This window comes from Sciurus carolinensis, chromosome 17 (assembly GCF_902686445.1).
Source record: "Sciurus carolinensis chromosome 17, mSciCar1.2, whole genome shotgun sequence".
NCBI lineage: Eukaryota > Metazoa > Chordata > Mammalia > Rodentia > Sciuridae > Sciurus > Sciurus carolinensis.
Genome location: NC_062229.1, coordinates 12,157,695 through 12,167,593, shown reverse-complemented (window position 1 = coordinate 12,167,593; position 9,899 = coordinate 12,157,695).

Below are 9,899 nucleotides of genomic sequence, written 5' to 3'. Positions count from 1 at the left end.
GAGAAAACTGTTTTATAGTAAGAGAAAAGAATCCATATGAGAGAAAGAAATCCAGAGGTAGCAGCAGCATAAAAAGTCACAGTATTATTGGTAAACGTATCTGTATAGGTTAGATTAAGAAAGTGAGGACAGTCAAAGCAGAAACTAGCAAGTTCTACAATCTTTAGGTGGGATATTGGAAGGAAATAAAATGACCCAGTAGTGAGTTAAAAAGACTATCTGAAAACAACATTGACACTAAGAAGTCACAGAGGTGAAGGTTCACAATGACAGGGTGCTTGAGAGGATTACAGAAGCCTGTAGACAGGTCTTAGGCCATCACACTGAGAAGCAGCTTACATATATCCAAGGAAAGGTAAAGAGAGACCTCTGTGTCAGGCAGCAGAATTACATGTTCTGTTCTAAGATGGGGTGTGCACATTAACTCTGGACCATGGGAGAGATGCAATAGATGTCAGCCAAGGATAGAAAGAAGATCATAGGTATGTGAAGGCAGAACTCTAATGTGACAGGCGGAGTGATGGAAACATTTCCAACCGCAGTGAGCAGGTACATCCTCAGGAGTAATCTGAAAAGGATAGGCTGCAGTTCGAGACCTACTAAGAGACCATGGGAGTTCTGAAGCACCTGTTAATTTTAATAAAGAAGTATGGATAGAGAAAATCAGAGAAGTACCCAGCAGTCTCCATGTGTGCTTATCTGTGTATATGTGTGTGTGTTGGTCAGCTTTCTGTGGTCGGGATGAAGTATTGAGAAAACAATTTCACGGAGGGATCATTGATCTTGGTTTGCGTTTTCAGAGGTTTCGTCCATGGTTGTTTTAGTCAGCTTTGCATCGCTATGACAAGAACAGTGCAGAGTAGGCGATGGTGAGTTTGGCTCATGGTTTCAGAGGTTCAGCTCATGGATGGCTGACTCCATAGCTATGGGCCAGGTGGCAGATGGGCATGGCAGAGGAAAATAGCTCAGAGTCTGGCAACCAGGGAGTAGAGAAAGAACTCCACTCACCAGAGATAAAATATAAATACTGAAGGCACACCCCCAGGGACCTCCAGCTACACCTTACCTGCCTATAGTTACCACCAAGTTAATCCATATCAGTGGATTAATCCACTGATTAGTTCAAAGCTCTCGTAATCTAATCCTTTCATTTCTGAAAATTCTTGCAGTCTCGCTCATCAACTTTTGAGGGGCACCTCGTACCTAAACCATAACCATGATCCGTGGGATCTGTTGTTTCTGGGATGGTGATGAGGCAGAGCATCATGGCAGAGAGATGATGGAAGGAAATTGGCTCAACTCAAAGATACCAGTAGCAAGCAAAGACAGAGGGAGAAAAAGAGGCCAGCGAAGATGCACTTCAGGTTCATGCTGCCAGTGATGACTTACTCCCTCCAATAGGCCCCACATCTTTCTCTCTCTCTTTCTTCCTTCCTTCCTTCCTTCCTTCCTTCCTTCCTTCCTTCCTTCCTTCCTTCCTTCCTTTCTTTCTCTTTCTTTCTTTTCTTTCTTTCTTTCTTTCTTTCTTTCTTTCTTTCTTTCTTTCTTTCTTTCTTTCTTTCTTTCTTTCTCTTCTTTCTTTCTTTCTTTCTTTTCTTTTTTCTTTTTCTCTTTCTCCCTCTCTCTCTTCCTTCCTTCCTTCCTTCCATCATCTGTCTATCATATCTATCACTGATCTATCTCATTGGTTTCACTGTGACTTTTTCACACATCCATGTGTCATGTATTGACCCTGTCCACCCTCCTTTCTATTTTCTCTCCTTTTCCTCTCTCTCTCTCTGCCTTTTCCTGACCCCATCCTTAGTTCCTCTTTTACCTTCAGGTCATCTTTTTTATTGCTTTGTCATATGAAAGAAAATATGCAGTACTTGTCATTCTGTGTATGACTCATTTTGCCTATCATGATGACCTCTATTTGCACACATTTTTCTGCAAAAGCTAAGATTTTTATTTTTCTTTATGGCTAAATCATGCTCCATTCATTGGTATATATTTATTTTGAGAAATATCTGTTTAAATAATTTGTCCATTTTTTTTGGATCACATACTTTGTTGTGGTTGTTAAGATTTTGAGTCTTTTATATGCTCTGTATATGAATCCTCTGTCATATACATAGTTGTCAAAGATTTTCTACCCCTAAATGTTGCCTCTTCACTTTTTTGTTTGATTCATTAGTTGTACAAAAGCTTTTAAATTTCATTGGTCAATTCTTGCTTTTGTTTCCTGAGTTACTAGAATTCTGTCCAGGAAATCATTACCTATGCCAATATTTTGTAGTGTATCTTTTTGTCTTCTTCTAATAGTTTCAAAATTTCAAAAGTAGGGGTCGTTTTGTGGCTATCCAGTTTTTCCCAGTACCACTCCTTGAGAAGACTGGCCTTTTTCTGGTGTATACTTTCAGAACATTTGTTTTTCTTCTATTTCTTTCTTCAGCATTTTGCAATTTTCATTATAAATTCTTTCGTATCTGTAATAAGGCTTATTCATAGATATTGTAAGTTTTTGAGACTATTGTGAATAGGATTGCTTTCCTTTCTCAGTGATTTTGTTATTGGTGTAGAGAAAAGCTACTATTTTGTGAGGTGTTGTTGTATGCTGGCACTTTACTGAATTTCTCAGTTCAGAGAGTCTTTTGATAGAGACTTTAAGCTTTTCTACATATTGAACAATAGCAAACACATCAATTTTATCCCCTTCTTTCTTATTTGCCTTTTATTTAGGTCTTTTGTGGAATCACCCTTACTGAAATTTGTTTTAACATATTGAGTAGGAGCAGTGACCATGGACACCTCTGTCTTATTCTTGATCTTAGAAGACATGCTTTCACTTTTTTCCACATATGCTGGTTATGGGTTTATCAATCACAGTCTTTATTATGTTTAGATCTGAACTTTCTATACCAGTTCATTCAGGGCTTTTGTCACAAAGGAGATTGAATTCTATCAAAGGCTTCCCTCTATCTGTAGAGATGACCATGTAATTTTTATTCTTGATTATTTCTGTGCTGTATTATATATTTTGATTTGTGTATGTTGAAACATCCCTGGAGCGAAGCCAACTTGGTTTTGGTGTGTGATGAATGAAACAAATATCATAATGGTGCAAGGCAGAACCAGGACACCTAACTCGTGTCTCAGAATTCCATCTCAGATGGTTCAGAACTGCAGCCTGTGTGCCATTTGGACTGTTCCTATCTGTGCACCTGGTCACAGGGCTTGGGGACCTGCAGACACCTTAGAATCTGCCCTAAAGAGCCACTTGTATATCTTTCTCTCCAAACTGTCCCTGCCTGACATCTAATTCATCTTCACCATGGTCCTAAAGATGATTGTGGACATCCAAACTCAAAGTAGAGTCATGACCTACATAGGCCTCCTGACATAGGTGGCTCTTCTTCTCATTTGTGTATGCATGCATCACAGTGATGACCTGTGGCCATCTGTCACCCCCGTTATCACCCAGCCATCATGAACTCTCATTTCATTCACTTCTTAACTTTTGTCTTTCTTAGGTGAGTGTTTTGTAATTTTAGTTGAACAATTCATTTGCCTTGAAATTTAACTACGCCAAGGATGTGAATATTTCTAGTATTTTATGTCTTTTGAAATTCTTAATCTCACCTGGCTTGATGTCTTCCAAAATAACATGATTGTGTACTTTGGTTTTGCTATATTTGTTTTCTTATTTCCCGTTATGGAGATCCATTTGTCTTAGAATAAATTTACTTCTTCCATTATAATCATGTCACTAGGTGAAAATTGTAAAAATTTTTCGACCTGTGTATCTTACCTGTCAGCTTTTTGTTGATTTCATCAAATGAAATTTGGCATGTGTCTTAGTTCAGCTGTGTTGTATTTTCCCAGAAATGGTGCTGTGCCTTCTGTGATGTATACCATGATCACTACTGTACTGAATCCTCTCATCTACAACTGTGAAAGGAGAACATTGGAAGTGGCCCAGGTAGGATCTACAGCAGCTCAGTCTAATGTGAGGAACTGTGGCATCCATTTCAAATATAGTTCTGTGAATCCTCCCTTTAGTCACACTTGTAGGTAATTCAACTTGTATTCATGGTCATGTTTCACCCAATGTTGGTCAGAAGTGTTGTTAGTAGAGTGAATTAGGAATTTTTTAAATGGGTACAAATTGTTAGTTTAGGAAGATGAAAATGTTCTGAAGATGCATGATGGTCAGAGTGTCACAAAAACGTGAAGGTTGTTAATTTCACTGAAGTTTGTTTTTAATGTAGTTAAAACGTTCATTTTTTTGTTATGTATCTATTACCTTAATAAAAATGTGGACATTAATTTTCTCTTTGTCTTCTTCCTGTATTAGTGTTAGGAAGTCCTCAGAGATTTGGGTCACATGGACCAATAGGGATAATTGTGAATTCTGGGCATTGTGTCTTCAAGTTTGAATAAAAGTCAAAACCTAGCCAACCCTCCTCCAGTCCTTCAGTTTGATGGTTCTAGCATAGTGCACTCCACCCCTGTTCATGCATCTGGAAGCTGCATCAGGAAGCTTCTATCTGACACTGTCTTCTTATTAGTCCTGAAGATGACCGGAGTATACGCTGGGTACCAGACAAATGAGGGCCTTTGGATTTACACTCCTTGGTGATGACCCTACCAGAGAAGCAGCACAACCCAGTAAGTACAGAGGGAGCCTGTGTATGAGAAGGACTCTTGGACATATTTTTTAATCATCATAAGCACAAACATGAAGGTTGGGTGGTCAGATAGCAGGGTACCAATATGCAAAGTTTCCCCCAAGAGAACTGTGGAGTTTATGTTTCTGGTTGTGGGAGGGGGACTAGAAATCTTACTCGGAATTTGTTTTTCACCCAATCTAGTCTATTTCTCAGTGGTATCTTGCATAAAATAGCAGAAAATGGGACCCCTAAACTATTTCTTAAATGTATTAAAGGGTTATTCAGGTCATAAAAAGTATGGAGAACAAGATGACACCAACCATAACATCCTCACCCCTTATTGTGGGCTTCCTAAGTACTCAGTGCAGTTTGCTTTATTTCATGTATGTTATCATGCTGCAGTTATTTGAGGCCTAAATTATTATTATTTTAGAGAAAATGAAAGACCAAATTTTTTTGTGACTTCAACTAGGTTTTGGGGTAGAAGGGTGATGCTCTGTTTGAACTGGGCTCTCCAATTGCAGACACAGGGCTTCAGACGAGGAGGACTCTGGAAAGATGTTCCCTTCACAACACAACCAGTCATTTCTCTTCCTTGTCATTCCAGGTGGAGACCCTTTGCTCACTGTGCTCTTCTTGGTAGATGACATGGGACAATAGTGGTTGGCACCTGAAAATTCACTACAGGAAGGACAGTTAGAGGTCATAGGCCAAGATTACAGAAATTGTAGGCTCACAATATTCCAGCAGGTAATTATTTATTTTTTTTTATTTTTCACAGACTGCAGTGCATGAGGTAGATTCATACCATTTGTGTGGTCATACAGGTACAGAGAGTAATGATGTCTGTCTCATTCCATGATTTTTCATACACTACCTCCCTCTCATTTCCTTCCACATAATCTGAAGTTCAGCACGTAATATAACAATGACTCATTTCTCTCCCTGCTCCACTCCAGGGTAAGCTTGAAGGTGTCTACATTCTCATCTGCATCTACAATCAGCCCACCAAATCTGCAAAGGAGACGTAATGTCAGGCCTCGATTTCATTTCTAATCATAAAACCAGAATAGGCTTATAAATATTCCTCATGTGTACCAGTGGTTAAGAGCTCTGTTTCCTCTGTTTTAAAACTTTCATTTGTCTTACTCCCCATAATATTTTTCAGGGATTGGATCCAGAGTCTGACAATTTAATCTAGGAGCTTCTCAGCTCCATTTATTATTTCTGTGACATAGAGCAGGTTTGTAGTGTCTATGAGAATTGGCATTACCATTTGAATTGGTTTCTAGATGATACAGCTGCAGTGAGTAAGGATTAAATGTTAAATAGATGCCCCATGTAATGAATATGTAATGAATTTGTTTAAAATGACAATATAAAATGTGGCTAGACTTATTATCACTATTATTATTATTATTTATAAGGTTTATCTTCCCACCACTCAAAAAAAATATCTTGTAGCCTGAAGTTACCATTTTCCTATTTGTAGATGGGACAGTTGATTTTTGTCCCTGTAGATGTGTATGCTGTGCATTTGGAGGAGAATTTCTCACTTTCTTTAATTTCTGGCTCTCTATAGCTGGACTTTGGTTGGCACAGAGGAGGCATCATAGATCTGTTAAACACTGAATCGACCCTTCTTTGGTTTGCAAAACTTGTACACTTTGTTCCAACACATTTGGTGTTGTCCTGTCTGCACATTCATATCTTTCAGAAATGTCTCACAGAAAAAAAAATTAAAACCCTGTCTTTTGTTTGTTCATGGTGTGGATCCATGGCCCTTTTTTCATTCAACATCATTTACAGCATTCAATCTTTAAAAGATCATGGCAGAGATTTTTATGGGCATAAAGAAAGGAAATGAGGCAGAAATAGGAAGGACAGTTTCTTTTATTGTTCAGGCTGAAACAATTATTTTTTTCCCCATCATTCCAAGTTCCAGTACCCTTTGACAACTGTATATTTCAAAAAAGTCAAAAGTCAGTATGTTCTTCATGATGGAATTCTTTACATGGAATTCTTTATTGTGTAAAAAACACAATGACCAAATATTTAGGAAGCTCAATCTTCTCAATCTTCTATAGTTATATTTGATGCTGAGCAGGGTCTCTTAAATGATGACTGTGTTTTCCATCTGATTTTGTTGTTGCACAGTGTCAGGATGGTCTGAGGAGGCTGGATGGGGCAGGGCATCAGGCAGCTCAGGCATGCACCAAGGATCAGCGTAGCCCGCATGCAGGGGAACAACAATCAGGAGCTGACAGATCAACCCTAATGTTGCCTTGCAATTGCCTGATGGTGAGTGGAGTCCCCGGTCAATCCCAGGAGGACGCGAGGTCCTCAAGCTTCGCCCTGCCCCCCAGTCTACGACAGCGATGTCCAGTTGGGGCCACATGCAAATTCTCCAGGCCTCACTCTGGTGAACTGGTGATCCTCCACCGAAAGCCATCCCAATAAAGTTATTTTTTATTACATCTGGCCTGTCCGTTCTTCAGTTACCTCTGTCTGAGCTTACACACATTCATGCTCCGTCACTGAATTTCACTACCATGAAAATTTGGGGTATTTCACTACTCCCTTCCTACCCCTGTGCTCTTACTGTTTTAGAGGATTCATTCAGTTACTTTGTCTATTGCCACACTCTTCCCTTTTTGCCTTGTTGACCACTAAATCGAACCAATTGCTTGTATTCAGTTGTCTCCACTGAAATAAGGATATTTGTTTCTATTTTCTTGATTGAAAGTTGAGTGGTAAATTGTAGCATGTGGACAAAGGTAAGAGGTGAGTTGTCTGCAATTAAAATGTTTCCAACTATACTCAAGAAATAAATTGGTTTTAAATAGATGTCATTGTTCTGGGTGTTCTAGTGAGTTTTCATGGCGGTAGCATATGTCAGGTCTGCCCGACTGGCTGCAAGACTGGTCGCTCGGCTCCACACTCTCTGGCTTCCTGTCTCGCCCTGCATTCTCCTCCTTTCACATGGGTAATACCACTTGCCATGATGCTCGTCACAGTCAGTGCCACGCTGGGTCTTTAGCATCCCAAACTGTGAGCAAAATAAACCTCTTCTCCTTGTAAGTTACCAACCTCGGATATTTTATTGTAGTAACAGAAAGTAGAATAACCCAAGAGAGTAATTTGCTTTACTCAGCCACCAAATTCAAATGTCAATTTCAACTAAAAATACTAAACTCTTAAAGACACACATACCAGAACAATGTTTGACCAAATATCTGAGCACCAATGACTCATCAAGTTTACACATAAAATCGGCATTCACACTAACTCACAAAAAATGCTGAAGATATGTTTTAGAGGCATATATCTACTATTATGATTTCCCCTTAGACTGGTTGGCTTTCTACAGTGTGCTCCCTAAACTACCAAGAGAAGAAATGTTTGGCTTGCTTGTGCTTATTATTAGGAGGATTGAGATTTAGAGTTGTAGAATAAAATGTATGTTTGATTCTCTAAAACAAAGATATAAACTAATGAGGACATAATTTTCTTAATTGGACACACAATAGGAAAAGCAAGAGATTTTGGTTTTGCTTTTCTTTCTTGAGGATAATCACCATAGAAGAGGGAACTGAGATTAGAACCAAGTAAGTTCAACATTTTACCTGTAAAAACATGGCTACCTTCAATTTTCATTTGCTATATTCCATGAAATTTTCTGTGGCCAGGACCCTGGTAGGCATTCCTGACACACAGTATAAAATGACTTGAAGTTAGAAAAAAATAACTTTCCCTATGGCCCAGTCATTATCATGTGTCAACTGATAGATTCTTCAATTCCTATTCTCCTCTTTATAAATTTTTTCTGTAGTTGTAGACAGAACAAATGCCTTTATTTTATTTGTTTATTTCCCCATGGTGCTATGGCTCACACTCAGTGCCTCACAGGTACTAGGCAAGCACTCTGCCACTGAACTGCAGACCCAGCCCCTATTCTCCTCTTCATGAGAAAAAAAAAGTGAGTATTTGTCTAAATGCTGGAGTGTTGAAGTGATGTTTACTTCTAGCAGTAGAAAAATTGCTGGACTGATTCCTAATTCTCTGATCCACTTTGAGTTGACTTTTGTGCTGGGCAAAAGATAAAATATGAATATTCAATTTCTCAGCATCATTTGTTTAAAAAGACTATTTTTCCCCCAACATGTGTTTCTGGCATCTTTATCAAGTATCAGAAGACTGTATCTATGTGGGTCTGTCTCCTTGTCTTTTATTTTATTCCACTGGTCTTCATGTTTTGGTGCCAAAACCATGATATTTTGTTCTTGAAGTTTGTAGACTAACTGAGATCAGGCATTAAGATACCTCCAGCATTATTCTCTTTGGTAAGTGTTGCTTTGGCTGTTCTGGTTCTTTTATTCTTTCAAGTGAGTGTTAGAGCTGTGTTTTCTAGTTCTGTGAAAAATATTGGGTTTTGATGTGGACTGCATTGAATCTCTACATATTGGCACAGACACAGACTTCCAAAACAAGACCCCTTAAACTCAAGAAGTAAAACCAAGAATCCATAAGTGGAATGACATCAAGTTAAAAAGCCTTTCCACAGCAAAGGAAAAAAGAGTGTGAAGAGAAAGCCTACATTATGGGAGTAAATATTTGCCAACTCCCCTTCCAAAAGGAGATAAATATCCAGAATATAGAAAGAATTCAAATAATGCCAGACAACACTCACAATTCAAGCACTAAATATGCAAAAGAACTAAACAGACATTTCTCCATAAAAGAAATACCAATGACCAAGAAATAGATGGGAAAAAAAATTTACACATCCTTATTAATGAGGGAATTGTAAATCAAAACTACACTGAGATTTCAACTTATTCTAGTTAGTATGGCAAGCATTAATACAAATAATAATAAATACTGGTGAGGATGTAAAGGAAATGTTATAGTCCCACACTTCTGGTGGGAATGCAAACCGGCACAACCACTGCGTAAAGTGGTGTGAAGATTCCTCAAAAGACTGGGAATGGAAGCATCACATGACCCAGCTCTCCCACCCCTTGGTATTTATCCAAAAGAAGTGCAATCAGCATACTATAATGACACGTGAATATCAATGTTTATAGCAGCACAATTCACAATAGCTAAATTATGGAACCAGCCTGGCTGTTTATCAACAGAGAAATAGAGGAAATGTGGTATATATACAGAATGGAGTTTCACTCAGACATAAAGAATTAAATTAGGTCATTTGCTGGTAAAATGGATGAAACTGAAAAACATCAT